General features: G+C 37.2%; 1 protein-coding gene and 1 long non-coding RNA gene across 4 annotated transcripts in view; one reads left to right on the top strand and one right to left on the bottom strand.

Annotated features, from left to right (window-relative positions):
- Positions 1-25,108, top strand: part of ntmt1 (N-terminal Xaa-Pro-Lys N-methyltransferase 1) — a 141,494-nt gene that overhangs the window by 91,276 nt on the left and 25,110 nt on the right. The window lies entirely within an intron of this gene.
- Positions 1,743-9,575, bottom strand: LOC125267109. The gene is made up of 3 exons (XR_007184616.1): positions 9,494-9,575; positions 8,927-9,413; positions 1,743-2,282 (listed from the first exon to the last, which is right to left on the bottom strand). It is a non-coding gene; the product is annotated as an uncharacterized LOC125267109 (long non-coding RNA).

Here is a 25,108-nt window from a genome sequence, read left to right as displayed (position 1 = left end):
CTAAATACAGGTGTAAACGAGGTCTAAAAGGTTTTGAGATTGTCCACTTTTGATCACTTCCAGAGGTACTCGAAAACGCATTTGCTTTTGTAGTGTAAACACTCATGTGGTCGATTGCGTTTGAACGGCCACAAAAGACTACTGACCTAATGTGTAAACATTATGGGAAGTGAGCTAGCCAGACAGGATTTTTTTTTATAATGTGACAATTTTTACATGCCAGACAGGATTTAAACTTTGTCGGCTGAAGACCCAAGTTTGAAAAACGTACCAAGCACAATATTCTCTCACCATTCCTGATTTTTAGCACGGCTGTCAGAGCAAAAAGGAAAGCTGCTGCTCTCCGTATGTTTTTCCGTCATCTCCGGTCGCTTTCATATGTGAATTGCGTGAGCTTATTTTGTTCATTAGATTGAAAGATCTTAAAATGGCCAACAAGCCTAACTGATTTGGCAAAATGCAGGACAATATAGTGGCCTCTTTGAGTCAAAATGCTGAAGTCTTTCTGTGTGTCTGATGTGTCATGAGGCAAAGAGAACAAACAAAACACAGACAGAAAGAGGCGATTTGGTGTCCCTGGTGGGTTCTCTGATTGACTGAGTGCGGTGGTGACCAGTCTGAGACTGGGTCCTTTAGGGAGACGTGCAAGGGGAGGCTCAGCTGGGATACGCTACATGTAAAAGCCAATTTACAAATGAATTGACTGTAATGGGGGACAACAGTGAGGGCCGACTCTGTTTTGTCCACTGAGTTTGGACCCCTGCTCCTTGGTTTGAGATGGGAGTGAGAAGATATCAGAATGAGTCGGCAGTGAAAGGGTGATCTAAGTTTGATGGGATGATGGGTAATTGACATTGAGCGCAGGGGTGGGGCCAGATGAGGCTTGGTCTCCTGTCCCCTATGGCTCAGCTGCTGGTTGGTGGGATGCTTGGAGAGGTCATGATACACTCACTTCCATATTCATATATACAGCAACTCTTAGTGGCTTTTTCTGACAATTCATTAATATTTAAAAAAAAAAACAAAAAAAAAAACAGCAATAATTGTAGATCTTGACACAATTGTAAAGAATTTAATAATAATAATAATAATAAAAAACGGATGCTGCGTTAAAGTATTAGTTCACTTTCAAATTAAAATTTCCTGATAATTTACTTACTCCCATGTCATCCAAGATGTCCATGTCCTTCTCACTTCAGTCGAAAAGAAATTAAGGTTTTTGATGAAAACATGCTCATCTTGAACTAGCTTTCTTCTTCTTCTTCTCTATTTTTATATTCCAGCAGTGTAGATGCTGCTAAGTGTATTACTGCCCTCCACAGGTCAAAGTTTGAACTAATTGTTATATACTTGCACTATCATATTGTATATTATAATTTAGTTCAAACTTTGACCTGAGGAGGGCAGTAATACACTTACTTACAGTCTACACTGCCGGAATTCTAATAGAGAAGAAGAGAGCTAGTTCAGGATGAGCATTTATGGTTAAAATGTATAAAATTTTATTTTATTTTTTTTAGAAAATGAGTGATGGTTTCTCTAAATAAGACCCTTATTTCTCACCTGGGATCACGTAGAACAGTTTGAAGCTGCACTGAAACTGTAATTTTGACCTTCAACCGTTTGGAGGCCATTGAAGTCCACTATAAGGAGAAAAATCCTGGAATGTTTTCATCAAAAACCTTCATTTCTTTTTGACTGAAGAAAGAATGACATGAACATCTTGGATGACATGGGGGTGAGTAAATTATCAGGAAATTTTAATGTGAACTAATCCTTTAAATAAATGTATTTATATATACATAATGTATTTTGTAATCTTTCTTAGAATCTCTTAAAAAAAGTTAAGAAACAACCTCTGAAAAGCATGTGTGCGTGTGTCTCATATTTGGTGTGTGTATGAAGGTAGAGTGCGTGAAATGTGCTTGTATGATGCCTGACCAAAGTGGTCAATCAGCACTGAGAGGTGTGTGTACTCGCGCAGTAGGCCGTGGAATGTGGGCCTATTTTGTGAGCGGTTCAGAAGGTGATAAGGGCAAAGGGTTCAGTTCAGTCGGCAAAAATGTTCCATTATGTTCCAATTACCGTTGCAGCCAGTGAGTGCGGCAGCCTCAGACTCCGTTCGGGCAATGGAGAGAAAACGGGGGTGGGCTGGGGGAGACTGTGTGGGGCAAGGAGAGCGTATTCATCCTCTCTTGTGTCTCATGGGAGCTCTGTCTCTGAGCAGGGACACATAGGGGTCGTCCTGTCCCGCAGAAGCGGCTGCAGTGCTCAGCATCGGTCTGTGTGGGGACAGATAAAGAAAGAGAGAAGAAGTGGTAGTCAAAGTCACTTATTGTTCCAGAAAGAATGAACAACACTCATTTCCAACTTCAAGTTTGCATTTCATGTCCAGTTGATGTTACAGTTTGAGTCACTAGAAGCTTTTGGGATACTCTGTCTTTTAAAATAAACAAGGGTGTGTTTGTCACGCACATTCATGGAGGACAAAAGTCAGAGTTCATGCAAGTGCAAAATAGCGAGTGAGGGATTGTGGGAGAGTCTGATGAGGAGTGAGGGAACACTTGAGTCAGTGGACAAGCGGATGTTGGCTGTCATTTCTGCCAGTTTGCGTCACATGACTAGACTGCTCGTTCAAGACCTGAAATAGATGGATTTGGTCTCGTGGGCTATATTTAGCCCGGTTTAACTTCTGACAAGCTATGGCAGGCCCTGCGTTTGACTTTTGGACCTTTCTCTCTCCCTCTCTTTCTTCATAAAATCTGCCAAAGTCTGAATTAGGGGTCGTACACACAGAACACGGTTTTCCGTTCCAGTGCACTACTTTTCTACTGTTTTTCTATCTAAACGTGGTAGATGGACGTGTTTGACTGTTGCGCTCACATCTCACATCTTTTGCAGCCTCTCACGCATGATGCAGCGTTCTAAAAATGCGGCACTCAAGTTTAAAGAAGTTCAACTTTTTTCGATTAACCGCAAAAAGCATTTTGAGTGAGTGGCCCTTTAGACAATATTAAATGTGGATGGAGAAATGGAAGTTTAGTCCAGGTTTAAAACATTCACTTAAGTTCATGCTGTAACTCATTTTAAAAGGTCAATAAAACTAGCTAAGAAAATATCACAGAGTGGGATTTTATAGCATTGACCAGTTAAGGCAGTGGAAAGATCAAAGAGTGTGAGCAATGGAGGGGAATAGAGTGAGAGAGAAAGATTAAAACAAAAGAGAAGAAAAAATGGAAAAAGAAGGGAGTGAAAAAGAGGAAAAATATTGGGTCCTGAAAAGTCCACCCACAGCTGCCTCTTTTTTTTTTTTTTTTTTTTTTTAAAAAAGGAAAAAAAAATTCATTCTGCTTTTCGACCTGTGTGTGTGTGTCTATGTGCGTGTGTGTGTGAGAGAGAATGTGTGTGTGTGGCTCTGTCGGCTTTGTCCCTCAAAGAGCTTTTTTTCTTCCTTTGCTTTTTTTTCCCCTCTCTCTTTTTTTTCCTGGAGAGAGAGGCTGGCGCCAGCAGTCTGGAACAGGGCTGACAGGATTTGAATTATAGAAGCTGAACGGGAGGGGAGGGGGAGGGGGAGGGGGGTGGATGGAAGAGAGAGAACGAGCAAGAAATAGGGAGAGAGAGAGCAGGCGAGCGGGGGAAAGAGAGAGTTTCGGTTGGTGTGTGTGTGTATGTGTGTGGGTGATTGAGTGTAGCAGAAAAAGGGTTGTTATTTCAAAAGCGACAGCCACACAGGCGAAGCGGGCGGAGGTGTCGGGTGTATGCTAAGCTAGTATCTCGCTTTGTGGCCGGCATCAAAATTAATAAATAAGTAAACGAAGCAGACGACTGTAGTTTTAATCACTGATGAAGCTGACACAATCACACTATGCTTAATGTTATTGAGATTTTGGCTTACCCAGTTCAGTCTCAGTTTTATTTTAAAAGAAGCTGCTTTTTTATAAAGCTTTATGCCTACTACACTGCGCACACAGCTTTCATCTAGTTCTTTTTAAAGGGACAGTTCACCGAAAAATGAAAATTCTTTAATCATTTACTCACGTTGATTTAAATCTGTATGACTATTCCTTCTGCGGAACACAAAAGAAGATATTTTGAAGAATGTACTGGTCTTTTTCCCCCCTGCATTTACAATTCTAATCGGTTTTGAATGAATTCAAATGTAAATGTAAAAATGAATTACTGAATCATTCAAAAGTTTTGTTCAAACCAAAATGATTTGTTCACAAATTGTGCATCACTACTTCTCTCAAGCGGAGCAAGATTTTCAATGAATAATGACTTGCATTTCTGTCTGTTACTCACATAAAGCTATTTTATGGCTTCAGAGACTTATAGGGCACAGACATCATGATTATTTTGCATTTTTTGAAAGTTGAAGGCTCCAGTGCCCATTAATTGTAATTGCACTTAAAGGGTTAGTTCACCCAAAAATTAAAAATCTGCAATTAATTACTCATCCTCCTGTCGTTCTACACCCGTAAGACCTTCGTTCATCTTCGGAACACAAATTAAGATATTTTTGAAGAAATCCAATGGCTCAGTGAGGCCTCTATTGAGAGCAAAGCCATTGAACCTCTCAAGGTTCATAAAGGTACTAAAAACATTTAAAACAGTTTATGTGAGTTCAGTGGTTCTACCTTAATAGCGACAAGAATACTTTTTGTGTGCCAAAAAAACAAAAAAAACAAATGACTTTTCAACAATATCTAGTGAAGGTTGATTTCAAAACACTGCTTCAGATCTTTATGCATCGAATCAGTGGTTCGGAGCACCAAAGTCATCTGATTTCAGCAGTTTAGCCATGAGTTTGATAGGAGATCCGAATCACTAATTCGAAACAAAATATTTGTAAAGCTCAGAAGCAGTGTTTTGAAATCGGCCATCATGAGATATTGTTGAAAATTTTTTTTTTTTTTTTTTTTGGCGCACAAAATGTATTCTCGTCACTATTAAGGTAGAACCACTGAACTCACATGAACTGTTTTAAATATGTTTTTAGTAGCTTTATGGATCTTGAGAGTTTCAATGACTTTGCTCTCAATAGTGGCCTCACTGAGCCATCGGATTTCATCAAAAATATCTTAATTTGCGTTCCGAAGATGAACGAAGAACGAAGAGGTGTAGAACGACACGAGGGTGAGTAATTAATGACATTATTTTCATTTTTGGGTGAACTAACCCTATAATGCGGGCAGAATTCTCATTTTAGGTAAATTAATCTTTGAATACTCTCTAAGAAATAATTTTAATTTAAACAATACAGTTTTGTTATTGTTAACTAAAACTATTAAATCCATTTTTGATTATTGAAATAAAGATGAAAACAAATAAAATGTAAATATTAGATGAAAACTTTTAGTTAAATCAACATTCATCAATTTAGTTAGATGCCAAGGCAACATTTAAGTATTAAGATTACTCAAATTAAAACAAAAATAATATACATATATATAAGCTATATAAGAAATATATACTCTATATAAAAACCTAATGGCAAAAGCAAAATGCTATCACTAAAACTTAAATTAAAAGGAAAACTCAAAATATAAATTAATCTAATTTAAAAAGAAAAAGTAAATAAATCCTATAATAGAATATAAAATAATGCTAAAAAAACACTAGAGCAAAATATCTATATAATCTTGCACCACAAACATATAGGCTCTACTGAACGTATACATCCAGCATATATCACGCATTCCTCCTCGTTCACCCTGTCAATACGTCCCTCTCAGGCCGTTCGTTCCTCTCCACCCTAAAATTGTTTCAGGCTGCGGAAGGCATTCCAGACCCAAGCATCTGCTTTCCCCCCTGTTCATTTCATCACCCACAGTGTGCCGAGGCCTGACGGAGCAAACATGAACACAGTGAACCCTCACTGCACAGCAGAGTCACATCGATGTAAACCTCCTGCTTTTCACTTCTCTGTACTGAATGCGCTAGAAACGAACATGCAATCGAGTTTAGAGAGGCTTTTGTGTGGGCAACATAAACAGAATCTAATCAGAGCGCTGTGTGCTTGTGTGGATGTGAGGATGTGAAAGACAGAGAGTAGCGAGGGAGGGAAATGGAGTGAGAGAGAACAGCCTGTTCTGGAGAGAAAAGGAGTGTTTCAGTGTGAAACGCCCCGGACCAAAAGTGGTTCCAAATGTTGGGCTCAGACTGAATTCAACCAGAGGACAAACAGAAAGATAGGAAAGGGAAAAAGAGAAAAGACACACACAGAGAAATTGACATAATAAAAGTGAGATGATAGTACCAAAACACACTTTCTGTTTGAGTTTGAGTTTCTTTTTTTACCTCTTTGCTTTTTCTTGTTTATTCTCTTTTATGTGCAATAAATACATGTATTTGCAGCCCATATTGTTCTTTTCTTTTTATTGCCATGTGTGGTGCAGTGACTGTGTGACAGATATATTGAAATAGAGAAATAGTAAAGGGCCTCCAGGATGAAAAAGGGAAAAGGAATAAAAAGGGGGAGAGAAGAGGAAAGAGAGAGATAATAGAAGAAAGAATTAAAGGGGACCTGTTATGCAAAATTCACTTTTGCGTGGTGTTTGGATATAAATGTGTGTTGGCAGTGTGTGTACACAACCACCCTATAATCATAAAAATCCAACGACTCCTTTTTTTAAATTCCCATAAATCATAAGCAGTGTCTCTGAACAAGCCGTTTGCAGGTTCCTGGCAGTGTGATGTCACATTAGCCATAGGCCCCGCCCACGAATGTTGACATACACTGCCGTTTTAACGTAGAACCGCCCTGAGCGAGTTCACAACGAGTTGTACACAGTCCACCATTGCTGCACTGACGAGAACATCTCCCAAGCGTTTTAGGTGTTCTGTAGTTGGATGGATTAATCCACATAGCTCTCTCAATTTACTCCCTAAATCTGAGCCGCTGAAGACGAGGTTGTAACAAGTGTTTCTGTGTACTTCGCTGTGTATGTTGATGATAATGCAAGGGAGAGAGAGTTTATGGATAATATTTTAATGCACACTTGCAGTGTTTTATTAAGCTCTTACAGTGATTTTCTAGAGTGAAAACAGACGCTTCATATTTTGTATGAAGTACAATAAACATTATAAAACTCATCGGTAAACAGGCTTCTACTAATATAGTGGATAAAAACAAGAAGATATAAGTTATAACCGTAATTAAACTAAACTATACCTGTTCTATCTCCATGGAGCATGTATTCACAGTTTCTGACATTATAGTGTGTCCTGACTGACTCCTGACACTGGAGAATGAGCTCTTGAAGCTCCACCCTCTTAGCAGCTCATTTGCATTTAAAGGGCACACACTGAAACCGCAATTTTTTGCTCACCCCCCAAAAGTGGCAATTTTAACATGCTATAAAAAATGATCTGTGGGGTATTTTCAGCTAAAACTTCACATACACACTCTGGGAACATCAGAGAGTTATTTTACATCTTGTAAAAGGGGGCATAATAGGTGGCATAAAGCGTGGCGAGAGGAAGTTTTATAGAACGGCTGGTGTGTCTCGTCTTGGCTGTTTCGGTCTAATGAGACAATAAGTGGTCACCTGAGAGACTGTTGTCCAGACCCAGGGTTGAGGTCAAAGTATCACAATTATTGGTGAGAAATTCTGGAATTCTGGATTCACTTGTATTCAGTCACTTAGCTAATATTTCAAAGATCATTGTGAATCTAAATTCAAGGTGAAAAAAAAAAAATCTGCTTAATCATTTCACTTGAGGTTAAGTCCTCTAATTTTCTTCTTTTTTTTTTTTTGATTCAGGTGCTTAATAGCTGCTGTTGAGTTTTGTCATGTAGCTAATGGGGTAGATCTTAACCTGGTCATTATGCATTAAGGAGAGCAAGCTGCAATTGAAGCAATTGTTCAAGTTCACATGAAGAGCAGATTTAATGGATAAACAAAAAGACCTAAACCCGTTTTCTTCACACCACTCCTCCTGACTAAAACGATTTGCCAAATCTAAATCTGGTTTTAATCTGCCAGGCGCACCAACACTTTACTCCATGCCAACCATTTGAGACAAATGCAGAGAAACTCTAATAATTGAAATCATTCACTCCACTCTGGGTTTTCCATCTCCCACACACTTGTAGATTCTGAGTCACTCCAAATATGTAAATTAATGACCAGTCATTTTTGAAAGTCGACCCACATTTAGAAAATGCCTGTCCATATTGTTCATTTTAACATGCTTCTATTTTATATTTCATGATGAGGACGATTATATCGCAAGACTATTTCAACATTTTATTTGAAATTGCTAAAAAATTTAAATAAAATTAAGAAAAATTAAGATTAGAACAGTGGTCTTCACACTGATAGGACAAAGTCAATAGGAGAGCCACTTTTACTGCAAGTATTAAAAAGTTACATCCAGTACATGAGAAAATACTATAGTAATTTATATAGTGAATACTATAGTGTTTTTGAACCATACTATAGTAAATTGTAGTATGCTGCATATTATAGTATTTACAACACGTTGTTAATAAATGCTACAGAATACTGTAGTATTAACCTTAGTGAACTGATCAACTGTAATAAATACTTTATTACAGTCGTGTACTTTAGTTTTTACTACAATATACCCTATAATTGTAGAAAACTGAAAAAAACAGTATTGAGTAAAGTAATTTGTTTATATTACTATAGTTGTTATATTACCACAGCAACTATAGAATTACCACAACAAATTAATTTAAATACTATAGTAGTTAAAAAACACTATAGTATTTACTATAAATTACTATAGTATTTTGACATGTTCATAAATAGCATATCTGCTTATCTGTCATCCCTGAACATACAATATGCAATGCAATAAATACAAAAGGCAGAAAAAAATCATTCTTTATCATTTACCAATCACATTTGTAATTGAGACAAGAAGATTTCCCTTAATGACAAAAAAGCAGGATTACCTTAATGCTGGGATGAGCGGAAGCATGCATTTTCTTGACTTTCTTCTTGTTGTTAGCAATCCTGTTTTCTCGGTTTCCTCTTTATAGTGTTCATGGCTGAGATTTTTTTGTATTTTCTAGTCGTAAAGTGAGCAGGATATGTTAAAATGTAGCGCATGGATTCTGCAGGCATGTATTTACGATACTAAGCGGGCAGCCAGTCTCTCAGAGGGTGTGTGGAGCCCTCTCTAGTTCTGCAGCACCCCACAAATGTCCAACGTAAATCTGTGGTGAAAAGTGAAACTGCAGCACGCTCTCATAGAGGGCCATTGGGGCAGATTTCTGGCTGCCCGGCTCACTTTCACGTTAGGTCATATCACCGTATTATTTGCCGTGCGAACCCCAAATTAAAGCTTGGCGAGCCGCGCAATGAGTAACACTGGATTAGAACATCACTTAAAATCTTAGGAGGTGCTTCAAGTAATTAATTTCAGTCATAGAGGTTCCGCTGAAAAAGAAAAAGAAACGGCTTGGGAATCCCTCTGTATTGTATTACTCTACATTTATAGTCTGTTCTTTTGTACTTACAGTTTGTTGTCTTTTGTTGTATTGCAGAATGTCTGAATCTGCTGTCATTTTCAGCTAAAAATGTTAGTCATCTCCCTTGTGACATATCACACTGTGGTTCTATTTGATCTTGTTTTATACTTGCTATAATGAGAAGATGACAAACCTGACTCGCATGACAAACAAAGTTCAAATCTATGATAATTCTGTTTAAGCTAAATGCATCTTATTCAAGAAAAAGGGCTAGGTAAAATTTGTTTTTAAAGAAGTCTCTTATGCTCACCAAGGCTGCATTTATTTGATCAAAAATACAGTAAAAAAAACGATATATTGTGAAATATTATTACATTTAATAAACTTAGTTTTTATATACTTTAAAATCTAATTTACTACTGTTGATGGAAAAACTGAATTTTCAGCATCATTGTTCCAGTCTTCAGTGTCACATGATCCTTCAGAAATCATTCTAATATGCTGATTTGCTGCTCAAGAAACATTTTTGATTACCACAGTTGTCCAGCTTAATATTTTTGTGGAAAACATGATACATTTTTCAGGGGTTTTTTTAACTACAGTGACAATTTTGAGAAAACTACAAAGGAAGAATTTGCATTTACAATATGTCCTGATGTCCTGTTGATATCATTAAAAACATGACTGGTAGGATGAAAGCAGTATCTCCCCTCTCTATATTCTCTGCTGTCTGTGGGGTTAAAAGTTCCTCATATTGACGGATCTGAATCAAGAGGCTACCCATAACCCCCTGCTGCCACTAACAATCCCCCACATGCACACACAGTTGGAGTGTGAGGATGAATCCACAACACAGTCTCACACACATACTGCATATACACTGCAGAGATCCAGATACTCTAATCTGCAACCACAATCCTTTTTGTAATGCCATAATCCAAAAACTCAGGCTGTTTGTTTACCTTGAATGTTGCTAGATCAACAACAAACCTAAACACTTAAACAAGTCACATTGTCCCAAGGGCACACCATACCTAGCTAGTAAAGAATATTAACCAACAGCCATATATTAACCAATATTAACTAACATTACAAACAGACACATAAATGACAAATTAGTAATTAACCTGAATACACTTTGAATATCTTTGATGCATTTTGTTGATGGCTACACTACCGTTCAAAAGTTTGGGGTCAGTAATTAAAAAAAAAAAAAAATATATATATATATATATATATATATATATATATATATATATATATTGAGCAGAGATGCATTAAATGGATCAAAAGTGACAGTAAAGACATTTATAATGTTGCCATTTCTATTTCAAATAAATGCTGTTCTTTTGAACTTTCTATTCATAAAAGAATTCTGAAAAAAATCAGCATATTAGAATGCTTTCTGAAGGATCATGTGACACTGAAGACTGGAGGAATGATGTTGAAAATTCAGCTTTGTCATTAGCAGGAAAAAATTGTTTTAAAATATATTAAAACAGAAAAAGATTATTTTAAATTGTGCTTAATATTTAACAGTATTACTGTTTTTAATGTATTTTTGATCAAATAAATGCCTCCTTGGTTAGCATAAGAGACTTCTTTTAAAAACATACACTCTAAAAAAGATGGTTCTTGAAAGGTTCTTTACACGTAGTAGCAGTTCTATTTAGAACCGTATGGTCCTGAAGAACCCTTTATCCGCTTGTCAAGTTGTGACATAAGGAACGCAGTTTCTCGGTCCAAGCCTCAACTTGTTTCACTTGAGAATGCCATCGACAGACGTTTATGAGAGCTATTTATTCATATTAAACATCAAACATTTTAAAAAGTTAAACATTTTAAATACTTACAGTCTACACAACAGTCTCCATGCTCATAGCGTCACATACATTAATATTTTAACGATTTATAAAAGGTGAATCATTGTCTGGCCATCTGGAATTTTGGGTATGGAGATAAAGGTTATGATTATAATTTTTTTTTTGTAGTATTACACCACATTGTGTGTGTATATTAGCACCGTTTGTTGTTTTTCTTGTGGTATGAGATAGAGCGTTTGGAGAAAGCGCTGCCGCGTGACGTCAGACATAACAACTGAATGTGCTGTAATGGTTCTTTGTGTTAGGGTTCTTTATTCCCACCTTTTTGTTTTTCAAATCTGTAACTGTCAAAGCCACCCCATTACTGATTTTCTGGAGCTCAACCATCAAACTACACACTGTCAACACACTCTCAACAGGTAAATGATTTCTTTATTAAAATGTCTGTAAATTTTAACTTTCAAATTATAACTGGTTTCCTACCAATCATGTTTTTTTTTTTTTCTCTCTTTTTAGTTTAACAGACCATGTAGGTGTGACCAGCTCTTTTCAGTTAAGGATACTTCTCTCATCTTGTCCACTAAGTAACAGATGATCCAGATTGTTAGATTTTTTTTAGTTATTACTTATGCATAAACAAACCCAGTAATAAAAAACAAACAGACAAGCATTAAAGCATGACTTTATATCACTTTTCCTTTCAACATTGTAAAGGGCACACATACTGTCAATTATTGCTATTTTTGGCCTTCATAAACAAAATTATTTTTACATAAACAAATGGAAGAGACAGACTGTAACTCTAAACTCAATTGCGTATTTCAGATACTGTCACATACCACAACCTCATCATCTTCAGAGAAAAACCGCCACTCAATTACACCAAAATGATGGACTTAAAGAGATCATTGCGGATTGTGAAGATATTTCACTGGAACTTGGTCTTCATTAGGCATACATCTATTTTCTGTTTCTAATATGTGTTTTACTTCCTTGTGTATTTATTCATTTTCAATGTCAATTGTCATTTAATAATGTATTCAGCTAATAACTGTTGTTAGACCACTGTCACACATTTTTGCTACTATTTCACGTCAATGAAAAATAAAAGTACATAATTGACACAACATGCTATTTTTTATGTAAACCTTATTAGAGGCTACAAGACATAAGATCAGGCCAGTAACAAAATAATAATAATAAATAAATAATAATATATATAAAAAAATATTTACAATATTGACAGTAATATTAATAATATAAAGATAATAATATACTAATATTAATGAAAATAAACTATTATTAAAGAGGTTATTTATAACACCATTAAGGTCCTATATAGCACTTTCAAAGCATGGTTCTTAATGGAACCTTAAAGGGTTAGTTCACCCAAAAATGAAAATTCTGTCATTTATTACTTACCCTCATGCCGTTCCACACCCGTAAGACCTTCGTTAATCTTCGGAAAAAAAAGATATTTTAGTTGAAATCCGATGGCTCCATGAGGCCTCCATAGGGAGCAATGACATTTCCTCTCTCAAGATCCATAAAGGTACTAAAAACTTATTTAAATCAGTTCATGTGAGTACAGTGGTTCAATATTAATATTATAAAGCGATGAGAATATTTTTGGTGCGCCAAAAAAAACAAAATAACAACTTATAAAGTGATGGCCGATTTTATAACAATGCTTCAGGAAGCATCAGATCATAAATGAATCAGTGTATTGAATCTTCTGTTCGGAGCACCAAAGTCACGTGATTTCAGCAGTTTGACACGCGATCTGAATCATGATTCGATACACTGATTCATTTATGCTCTGATGCTTCCTGAAACAGTGTTTTGAAATCGGCCATCACTATATAAGTCGTTTTTTTTTTTTTGCCGCACCAAAAATATTCTCGTCGCTTTATAATATTAATATTGAACCACTGTACTCACATGAACCGATTTAAATATGTTTTTAGTACCTTTATGGATCTTGAGAGAGGAAGTGTCATTGCTCCCTATGCAGGCCTCACGGAGCCATCGGATTACAATTAAAATATCTTAATTTGTGTTCCGAAGATTAACGAAGGTCTTACGGGTGTGAAACGGCATGAGGGTAAGTAATAAATGACAGCATTTTCATTTTTGGGTGAACTAACCCTTTAAAAAGGGTTCTATTTAGCACCAAAAAGGGTTCTGCTATTGTTACAAGCCAAAGAACCCTAATTTGGTACTGTTTAGAACCATTTTTCATTAGAGTGTTAAAAAAAAAAGTACCAACTCCAAACTTTTAAATTGTAATGTATATCACACAGCAGCTTATGTTCATCGACACATTCAATATGTAAACTAGATGCAATGGCTATTATCACATCAGAGAAAAAGATGTGGGGCAGGTGTTAGACCTTTTCCTTTTTGGACACCACTGGGTCCATTATTGATCATCATTAATGACCGACCGCATCGGTCTCCGGACCCGTGTCTTTAATTGCTGCTAGTGCATCAGAATGGGTTTTGGAGGAGAAAAGGCAGGTCAAACAAAGTACCTTGACTAGATGCAGAAAAACAGTCTCACCAAGGGCACAGCCATCATCCCGTAATGATTGTTTTGAATGAGAAGATGCTTGAAGGACAGCGTGCAGAGTCAGTGACACAACAGACACTGATAGGACTATTAGACATTTTCTAGAAGGCTGAAAAGTTCAAGTGAAACAGTGAATGTTTGGATTTTACCACGTCTTGTATATCCATTAAATTTATTTATTTATTTACTCTTTTTATAAAATATTTGTATTTAATAAGTAAATAGCTCCAAAATAATCTCTACCATCAAGCAGGGGTGCAAGTACTGGAAAATGTTTGTGATATATTTAGTGTAAAGTGTTATGGGTATGGAAAAATCTATCCAAAAACATACTTGAGTAAAAGTAAAAACATCTCCATATTGATTTTTTTTTTTAAGTACTAGAAAAATACTGTTAGTCTTATTAGCTTAAATCTGCAGCATACTCTAGTTTATTCTGGCCAAGAACTGTCCATTCAGATATAAAAGATGCGTCTAACTTTCATGTTAAAGCTCCAATCACACTTCATCTTCTTGTTCACTTCATCTTCACAACTTCACTTCATGTTCTTATGTGACATTTTGTGGTGAACAGCACAAATCATATGTGGTAGTTTGGCAAATGTGCAATTATCTGCCTCAAAAAAAAAAAAAAAAATCTTAAATACCACATATGTAAAATGTAGCATGTTTGAGTTACTACTCAAAATACTTCTCAAAAATTTGAATTTGCTTTTTAATATAGCCCTATATATCTTTATTGATTGGCACTTAAAAATAACTGTTTTCTGATAATATATTTTATGAACTAATTTATTTATGTAAAATATAATTTACTCTTCAGTGTCACATGATCCTTCAGAAATCATTCTAATATGCAGATTTGGTGCTCAAGAAACATTTCTTATTATCAGTGTGGAAAACATTCCTTACTGAATAAAATGTTACTGAACAGTTGTATATAATATTTTTCATAAGTTCAGGTAAACCCTTGATTATGTGGACAACTTGTCACCACAAAGATGCTAATATCTGAAACTTATATATCTTGTATCTTGTCCTTTTGGGGATAATTCTTGCTCCCCATGTGGAAAACAGTTTAAACATCATACTAAATGGTGTTTTTTGAAAATATAAAAAAATGCAGAAAGTTTTCTGTGATGGGTAGGTTTAGGGGATTTTAATATACAGTTTGTATAGTATAAAAATCATTATGTCTATAGAAAGTCCCCATAAAACATGGAAGTGTGTGTGTGTTTTTGTGACATATCAGGACACAAATTTGTATAATGACATGAGTATGACATAGGTAATACAAGGAGGGCGTGACTTATGAGAACATTACCCCATGCCCCCATTTTTCAAAAGGCTTATAAATCATACAGAATGAGTTTTTGTTTTTTTGGTTTTTTGAGAAAGTAAAAATGTGCACAGTTTTCTGTGATGGGTAGGTTTAGGGGTAGGGGTAGTGTAGGGCGATAGAAAATACGGTTTGTACAGTATAAAAACCATTACGCCTATGGAATGTCCCCACAATTCACAAAAACAAATGTGTGTGTGTTTGCGTGCGTGCTCTCTGTGCTGTGTGGAGTGGAGGGCAGAGGCTCTGGGAAAAGGAGGAAGTCATAGAGAGAGCAGAAGGAGAGAGCATTCTTTCCCGCTGAAGTCACCCTGTCTATGGCGATGGGAGAGCAATGCTGTCCACACGCACACACAGCCGCCTCTGTGTGTCAGTGTCAGTACGAGTGGGTGGGAGTACACCACTGCAGGGGTTTTGGGTTGAGATAGAACGAGAGAGAGAGAGAGAGAGAGTGGAAGAGAGAAGGATGTATAGAGAGAGGCACACAAATAAGAGAGAAATGAGAGATAGTGATAGAGAGAGAGGGTAAAACAAGTGCAGGTGAGTAGACTGAAAATAGAGGTGGACTAGAAGGAGAGCTACAGTAAGGCCAGATGGAAAGAGGAAGACGGAAAGAAGTTTTTACAAACAGAAAGTAATGGGTGTAAGACACTACATAAATGAGGGTGATAAATGGTATGGATGTGGCATATTTCTTTCATGCTACATCCAAGACAGGGACTTAGGGTTGGGTTGGAATTTCTGTATAGAACTAATTCCATTTTTTAAAGAATAGTTTTATTCTTTACCCAAGAATGAAAATTCTGTTATCATTTACTCACCCTCATGTCATTCCAAGCCTGACTTTCAAACACAGGCAGAACACTTAATATAATAAAAAATGTAAGCATCAAACCCATTTTCATTCATGCTATCAGCACAGGTGCCACAATAAATAGAAACTGTTTTCCTCAAAAAAAAAAAAAAAAAGCATACAATTTAGGTCTGATTTGTTATTGTTATGATTTGTAATGTTCTATTAAATTCTGAAAATATCTCATAAGTTGACAACAGGCTTCTTATGCAATTAGAACCGTTTTCCAAATATTATCTATTATTTCTTTCACATAAGTACTCCTGCAATCGTTAACAGAACTATCAAGGAACCAAAATTGTTTAGTAGAATTGAAATTGGAAGCAGAATTGTTATATTCCTTTAATCCCTGTCTCTAGTGAGGAATGATGTGTCTTTATGTTGGCGCTGAGCTCTCAAACTAAATATTAGATCACAAAATCATCTAAAAACCTTCAAACCGTTGGTGAAAACTTTAACCAGACTGAATAGCCATGGTTGATCATGTGGGCATTCTCGGGGATTTCTTAGTATGACATGATTACACTGCATTGAATAGACAAATGTTTAATAATAGATAATATTCTATTAACAAAATTTTGCTCAATTTTGACAAGATCAAAAATATAATTTTGGCCTGTCGATCTAGGAAGAGATACACATGATCCTTAATAAATTTGTAAATCCAGTGATCTTAATGTTTTCTTTTGTATCTGTAATTAAGAGGTGATCTTTCTGATGCTCCATAATGCATAAAAATCTTAGATGCCCCATAATGAGATGCTCATGATTAAATATGTATGATACTTTTCTCAATCTCAAAGCTTCATATTTAGATTCTAAAGCCCTCCTCCATCTGCATACAGCAGGGAATTTCCTATTCCAGCATGTGAAATTTCTCTTTTCAGCTTCTAGCACAAACCTGAAGATGTAGGCCTGGCCACGGAGAGCCGGTTCAGTAAAGTCTTTGTATCTTTCACCTCTTTATCCTCATTTCTCCCGGACTCCATAAGTGTGTCCTGATTTTCCAAGTAGAAGATTTGGAGGTGAGATGAACATTAAGAGGTGAGATGAACAATAAGAGCCGTTCTTCCAACCATATGAGCAAATGAAATGTTTGGGTGATAAGGCCTTCCAGTAAACCTCCTCCCTCCCTCCCCTCTTCTTACCGTCCGCTGCCAGGACGGTCCCAGGGCCCTCAAACATCAGGCCGCGGCAAGGCGCTCAAGCGCTGTCTGTAATTGCTTCGGTCTAGACACTGTCTGGTATGGGAAACAGACATGCACATTGAGCATAAGAGGAGGGGGGAGGGGGATAGAGAGAGAATGCAATGGGATTAAAACGAGTTACAAACGGCCTGGATCTCTCCACTGAAATAAAGGATGTCAGAGCCTGATTGCAGTGTGTGGATGATTTACAGTATGAGAGCTGCATTAGATGGACTTGTTTCGTTCAGCTTCAGTTCGCATGTGGTCTATGGAGGTGATCAAATGAGTTCTCCTGGCTTACCAGATTTGTTTTCACTCTGATAAAGTTGGTGTCTGAGAATAATGGTCCTTGATTAGTCTACACATCTACAGCATTATTTTGTGTAGCTCTGCAGTGTCTTTGCATTTGTCATGGAAACCCTCATCTATCAGCACATGACCGTCTTTTGAGTTCCAATTGTTGTTTTATATAGGAACACCTTATTTTAAACAGCAATTTAGGGCCAAACTATTTAAAAACAAACAAAAAAATCAAGATACTTCATTTTGTTAATGAAAAAGGTATTAAAAATTATACCCTCAAACATTGCTTAATACTGTTTTCAGACATTTACTTTGTGCTTCCTGTACCAAAAAAGCTGCTTATGCACTGATGAGCCAAAACATTATGACCAGTCACAGGTGAAGTGAATATTGTTGATCATTTCCTGATAAGGCCATGTATTAAGAATCAGATCTCATAATCAATGTGTTGGATGCAGAAGTAATTGGCAGGAATAAAGATCTGAACTACTTTGACAAGGGCCAAATTGTTATGGCAATGCGACACTAAAATTTAACGATGGTTATGAGAGGAATGTGTCACAATACACAGTACATCAGACAAAATATCTTCTCTTGTAAAATGTGTAGTCAGTTCCGCTGCTCCCTATACACAGAATACATGTAATTGCAAATTTGAAAGCAAAGTGAAAAGCGAGTGCACATTCAAAAGTGATTTCAATACCCCGCATATCGGCTCCCTGATGCCAGCAAATTATATACAGTAGCCCCAGCCCTCTGTGTTTTTGCAAGTTTATTTACCGGTGTGAACATTTCCTCACTGTGGCATCCCTAACGAGAACTCAGAATCTGAACTGGACCTTGGAACAGTGGAAAAAGGTCACCTGGTCCAATAAGTAGTATCCATAAGGCCATGGAATGTACACCATTTACCTGGCACCAGGATGCATTCTGGGGTAGATTTAGTGTAAGTGGATAGAATATACAGTTTGTACAGTATAAAAACCATTACGCCCCATTATTATGTAGAGTCCCCTAAACTACAATACAAGTGTGTATGCGTGTGAGAGAGAGAGTGAGGAACAGAGAGAAAATGAAGTATACTGGGGGAAAAGATAGTATGAGAGTGTGCAGGAGTCTTGTGGACGATGCATGCCTTCCCGTGCTGTGCTAAACTGTACTAACCTCTCAATGGGTGGCTGCAGTGCTAGGACTCAAACAGACATGAAAAGGATTTGGGGGACAATAATCTAGCTTTTGCTCTGCTTCTCATTCAAACTCTTTCCATCTCTCTCTATTTATTGGGATTTCAAAGCCTGGGAAGGAAGGCAGAATGAAGTATTGTTCAAGAAGACTATCCATTCAATATTAAGTTCAAAATGTTTGCACTGACACTTCAGGCCCCCATGAGTACTTACAGTTTATTTTTGGTTGTGCAAGTCCTTTGAAGGTTTGCCAGTCCTGCCAGAATTTAGCAGTGTTCTTGCGCTTGAAATACTGAGTGAGTAGGAGTGGGAAGGGTGTGGTGCAGTCCATTCTTAGCAGTGTGCAGTATGCCTGACTTTCTAAATGTCATCACATCATTAGTGCTGGTCTATTTTGTCACAGATTACGTAAAAGAAGGACATGCAAAGATCAGAGCATATCCGCAAATATGTATTATTCTGGCCAAGGAAGCCTCTAATGTAGAGTGTAATTCAAGTCTTTTGTCATGAGTCCAAGTCGAGTCTCAAATCCTTTTGGAAATTCATTTTCTGCAATTACTCATTCAATACAATTTTCTCGTTTTCCGCATAGTAAATGGGAGGTAACTGTGATACTGGAATTTGTTGTCCTTTGCTCTAAGTATTAGTCTCAAATTCAACTTCTTAGACAGGTCACTTTTTCATACTTGAACCGTCTGAACAACATGTAAAATTCATCATAAAATAGTTATTTCTAAGTTATATACAAAAATCATTCAAAATATGGTGTAGCAATCTCTGCAAATGATTGAACAACAAGAAAAATGTTCAAGACATTATTGGAAATATGTGTAGACTTGAAGATTTCTGTCCATCCAAAAGTTTTGAAAACACTATATAGAAGTATATATATAGCAATAAAAGTGGTTCTTGGCTCGTAATCATAGGGGAACCACTTTTGGTGCTATGCAGCACCATATCTTTAAAGGTGTTCTACAGCTTTGTCAAATGGTGCTATGTAGAACCCATAAGAGGTGCCATATCGTATTTTATTTCTTCAACAAAAATGGTGCTAAAAAGCACCAACAGTGGTTCTTTGGCTCATAAAGAACCTTTAAAGGGGCTTAACAGGTTCTTTAAACGGCAGTGGTGCTATATAGCACCTTAACCAACCCAAAGAACCACTGAAGAACCATACAGGAGCTTAACAGGTTCTATATACAGTAGCGGTGCTATATAGCACCTCAGTCATCCCAAAGAACCGGTGAAGAACCACTGAAACACCAAAGTGGTTCCCCTATGATTACGAGCCAAAGAACCACTTTTAGTACTATATAGCACCATTTCTTTTTTGAACAGTTTGGAACAGTTTGGAATTCGGTCAGATTTTCGCATGCAGTTAGGCTGTTCAGACCAATGCGAAATAAAAACGCTCTCTCTGACAGTATAGGTTTCACTTATGGAAATTTTGAAAAACATCAGTACAAAAGTAAAGTATTGCACAACTTTCCATTTTTGACACTCGGCTGTCACTGCGAAGAAAGGAAGTCAGACAGTATTTAAATGTTCTCAAACAGCAGTTCAGAATTTTGTAATCACAATATTGTGTATCAAACAACACTAAATACAAAAGCACTGAGATGTTCTGGATTATTCCTCTGCTATTCAATATCGCTTATAAAAATAGTCTGTTTAAGTCCCACCATTCCATAGTTTTATGTAACAGCAGCAGCTCTGGCCATGTGACCAAAAGCGCAAATCTTATTGGTTGGTCAGTTTTCTTTGCAGTGCAATGGTAATGAGATTTAAAAACCTTTGCGTAAAAAAAAAAAAAAAAAACATCACATTGACACCATGCAAATGTTTTTGTTGGTCTGAACAGACACATTAACAGTTCACTCAAATTAAAATGTTTATCACACAGAACATTCATGTTGGTGTGAACTGGCCATTTCTCTGCCATTTTACACCAAACTGAGGCTTTTTATTAACTAAATGACTTTATAGCAACCACTTCCTATCTCCATCGGTCTTTATTCCCACATTATGGATAGATAATGACAAGGATGTTTGTTTCCATTATGTATCTACTACACATAAACCAATACAACTGCACTACAGCTCCATTCCCGTAACCAATCAACCAGCTCCTGCCTCACACACAAACACATACATGCACATGAACACCTATGCACCGACTTCAAATAGGCCAGGCTCAGCCAACCTCCCGTGGCCCTCAGCTAGCCTCCCAGAAAGCCTTTTCATTTCACAGACGCATGGACGGGAGAAAAAGGAGGGAAAAATGAAGCTCGGGAGGAGGAGGAGGGGGCCATTGCGGGGGAGGAACCGAAAGGGGAGTGTGTGTGGGGTTGGAGGGGGGAGGGGGGGTGTTAGGCAGCATTGTAATGATGGAGAGCAACTCGATACTCTTGCATGCTGAATATTCCCCTGGAGGGCTTTTTCCATTACCCGAGCACAGCAGAATGGTAGAGTCGTTTAGTTTAGCCCAAGCTGCCTAACGCTCTCTCAAGCTCCCCCTCCCTTTCTCTCAACCTATCTGTTCCCCTGCTGCCCCTCCCCTCTCTCTTTCTCCATCTCTCGTGTTCTTTCCCCGCTCTGTGTTTTTCCATAGGCACATTGTGCAAATGTAACCTTTCAGTAAGCCCCTCCCCTCCAGGAAGTTGGCTGGCCCCTTTGCTGCCAGGAAATATGAAAAACTGGCAGGATGCCCATTTAATCTCCAAACAGAGAGAGGGAGGGAGAGAGAGAAACGGCAAAGCAGTTGAGATGGTGAAGGAAATGTTACAGTTTGACTCACCAGAAGGGAGGGAGAGAGAGGACAGTTTTACTTTAGAGAGTCACATTAACTATATTGCTCTGAAAAAGTGTCTGATTTTCTGTATTTTTGCTTAGTTTTACACTGAATGCGATAAGTTCTTCAAACCTACATTTATGTATAAGGGAGACTGTTATAACATAGGTTGACTTGTAACACCGTCAGTTTAACCACTTAGAAATTTGGTAAGAATGAAATCTCTGTGATATACAGATATGAGCAGCATCTTATATGACATTAGACATTTTAGACATGTTACAGTTTGCCTTGCGATCAAGTTAATGGATATTAAATGAGAGAACTGGTATCATTGAATTCAGTAGGTCCTCGTGCTTAATTTGTTACAGCACTTATTCAAAACTTCCACTTAAATGTAAGAACTAGATAATTCCTAAATGTAAAAATATGTTATATCTGAGTAGACAAGGGTTGCAACATTACTTTTCACATTTGCTTATACTAAAGTAGTTTCAAACATTGAACAAAATGGGGCAGTGTATAACATTTGACAACACACAACTGTGAAGGTGACTAAAATGCACACACATTGTTTTTTGTTTTGTTTTTGTTCATCGTTAGCCAATTTTTTTATGTATTTGTTCAATTACTTTTTTCTTGTTGCTGTTGTAGAATAAAATGTTTACTATTTATTTTTTACCTTTTGAATGAAATAGCTCAAATAAATTGGGTAGTTCAAAAATCAACCAAAAAAGTTAAAAATCAACACAAAACCATTCCATGTCTTTAATTTGTTTAATAAAAAAAAAAATGTTTTAAACAAGCTGCAAACTGTATGTTTTTTTATAGTCCTTTATGATCAATGCTTGTCAAACTGTATCCTTGTGAGATCTTATAGCAAACTGCACAACTGCAACACCAAATTTCTGGCAAATTTCTACAACTTTGTTGTAGGCTAAGATTGATCTTCCTTGCAACATTGTGTCTATGTCGGATGCAAGCGGCGCAATAAAAGCCAATGCAACAAATGCCTGACAGTAAACTAAACTTATTTCTGACGTACTCCACATGCCTGCGCTGCTTCTAAAACAAAGGGCAAATGGATTTACAATGGTCGCTTAAGCTGGGGACACACTTAGCGATTGTAAGGCCGATTATGAATGTAAATTGATACTTATGACTGATCGCGTTCAAACGCGTCCAGTCAGAGCCAGTTGCGTTCAGTCTGCGATTACAGTCGGTGTTCAAATTCCATGTGAAAGTATATAAATCTGCTTCAGTCGCAGGAAACAATCGCTGTATGTTGAGCACAGTCTTAGAGTGTTTTAGCTAGTCCTTAAATGTGTCCCCGGCTTTAGTCGTGTCCAGTTTAGACAGCCTCAAACTGTACAACAATATACAACAACGATCGCGTCAGGTATAGACACGGTGTAAAATTTGCAACTATTCCAAACATTTTCCATTTGGATATTATGGCTCTGATCATGGTTCTTCTGAGCCCTAGAGCCTTTTTTCATCATTAGCCAATGTTTTATGTATTTGTTCAATCATTTTTTTTTTTTTTTTGAATTTGCAGCAAATACATTTGGAAAAATTCAGTCAACGTCAGGTGTAGACATGGTGTAAAATTTGCAACCATTCCATTCTCCATTCGGATATTATGGCTCTGATCATGGTTCTTCTGAGCCTTATAAATGTCATTGTAAATTTTTTTTCAGGCTGATAGGCAACTCTTTTTTTTTTTCATTCCTTTGGGGTAAGTTACACTTGCACGAATTTACAAATGCAGTACTGCCAGATTCACTCTCACTGTTAGGGCAAATGTTTTATTTAAATTGAGCAGGGCCAGCTTAAATAAAGGCTGGTCTTAAAACAGCCAATCGCCATGATCTGTAATTCGGCCACAACATTCTGGGGGCAAAAACTTTTGCACACCTGAAGAACACATGATTGAAACATTGAACACCAAAGAAATGAAAGATTAACCAAACTTTTGTGACTCCTATCTGTGTACAACCACAATCTGGCCACATAGTGTTAAAAAAAAAACACAAATTCAGAAATTCTGACACTTTTTCCCCAGCACTGTAGATCATTAAAATGATATTACTAATTAAAAAGTAACATATTTTGGATTAAATTACCTGCAGCCAGTACACAACACGTGAACACACACACACAAACCTGCCTTGCCACACCCTGAAGAGTCATTCAACCTATTTAGCACATCACACTCCCAACACAGAAGGTGATATTGTTGCTTGGTGTGGTGTAGCCTAGTTAACATACAACAAAATGGTTGTAAAGATTGCTCCATACCACTTTTTGCGAAAGGCAGACTCAATCTTATGTAACGTCCCACGTCATTCTCTTCCTGGTAAACAAGAGCTGCGCTGCTCTGGAGCTGAAAAGGTTTTAGAGCTCACATTAAAGCTAACTCTGACAGAGACAGTTTTGCCAACAGTACACAACCATCCATCTCTTCTTTATGCCTCCATGTTTTGCAAAGGCACTTCAGGTCTGTTAAAAATGTGGTAGAAGAACATTGTGATAGGTTGAGCTGGCAAAACTTGAGTTCATGAGATTTGTCTGTTTGATGAGGAAAAAAAAATATACACATAACCCCAATTGAGGTTTTAGTAGTTTAGTAACTTTTAACTTTGTATAGCGATTTTTAAACTTTTTTGGAACCATTAAAGGGCTCTTTACATTTTTAAGATGTTAGTTTAAACCAAATTAATTGGGGTTAAATTGAACAACTTTTCCTTGTTCCCAAAACTGTGGGAACTCTGTTTTCAGTTGGTAAACGGGAACAACGTTGGTTTTTCTTCAACAAAGTGAGGTGGTGAATGTATTACTGATCTACTTGCTGATAAAAGCATGAGTAGGCTCTAGAGTCCTGCTGAGGCAGATGAGGTTGACTCACCTCCGCTCCCTGCCCTATCTCCTCTGTGATTTCCAGTCACTGAACTCAGCCCCATGTACTTTTTATGGGCCAAATAGTCCACTTCATCTCTTCCTGTGCTAGCAGCACTGAGTACCTTGCGAGTGCTGGGTCAAGAATACTGGGAAGTGCCCTAACAAACAGTGCCACCTGATGGCTAATGGTTGCTACTACGTTAATCACATGACAGTTGATAGGAACTAGAGCACCACCACAGGCTAATTGCCACAACTGCACAGCTGAGATTTCAAGAGCCTTGATCTTTTATGTCACAGCACTCTGATATTAGAATTTAGCTTCAGCTATTTAAGAATTTTCAGACTCAGTTAGACCTAAATATTATTATTCTAATTTTATTTTATTGTTTTGCACATTTTGATGAAACAAACAAGCAAAAGAAAGGATTGCCATTTCCTCACCACATTCATATCCTCCCTCTTTATTTTGTGCTTTTGCTCCATTTCCTGGAAGTACTTCCTTAGTTATGACGCACTTCCTTTCTGTTTCTGTGCAATAGGGGGAAATGGTGGGTGGAGAAGAGAACTCATGGAAGGAGATGACTGTTTTCCTGACTTGCATGTTAAGATTCCATCACTATTATGTGGAAGGAGAATGAGGTTAATCTCAGGACAATAGGTGACATGAAGAAGAGAAGCTGAACCTCATTGTGACTCCAGCTCAGATG

The sequence above is a fragment of the Megalobrama amblycephala genome, linkage group LG4 (assembly GCF_018812025.1).
Source record: "Megalobrama amblycephala isolate DHTTF-2021 linkage group LG4, ASM1881202v1, whole genome shotgun sequence".
In the NCBI taxonomy this organism is placed as follows: domain Eukaryota; kingdom Metazoa; phylum Chordata; class Actinopteri; order Cypriniformes; family Xenocyprididae; genus Megalobrama; species Megalobrama amblycephala.
This window is presented reverse-complemented; position numbering and strand designations above follow the sequence as displayed.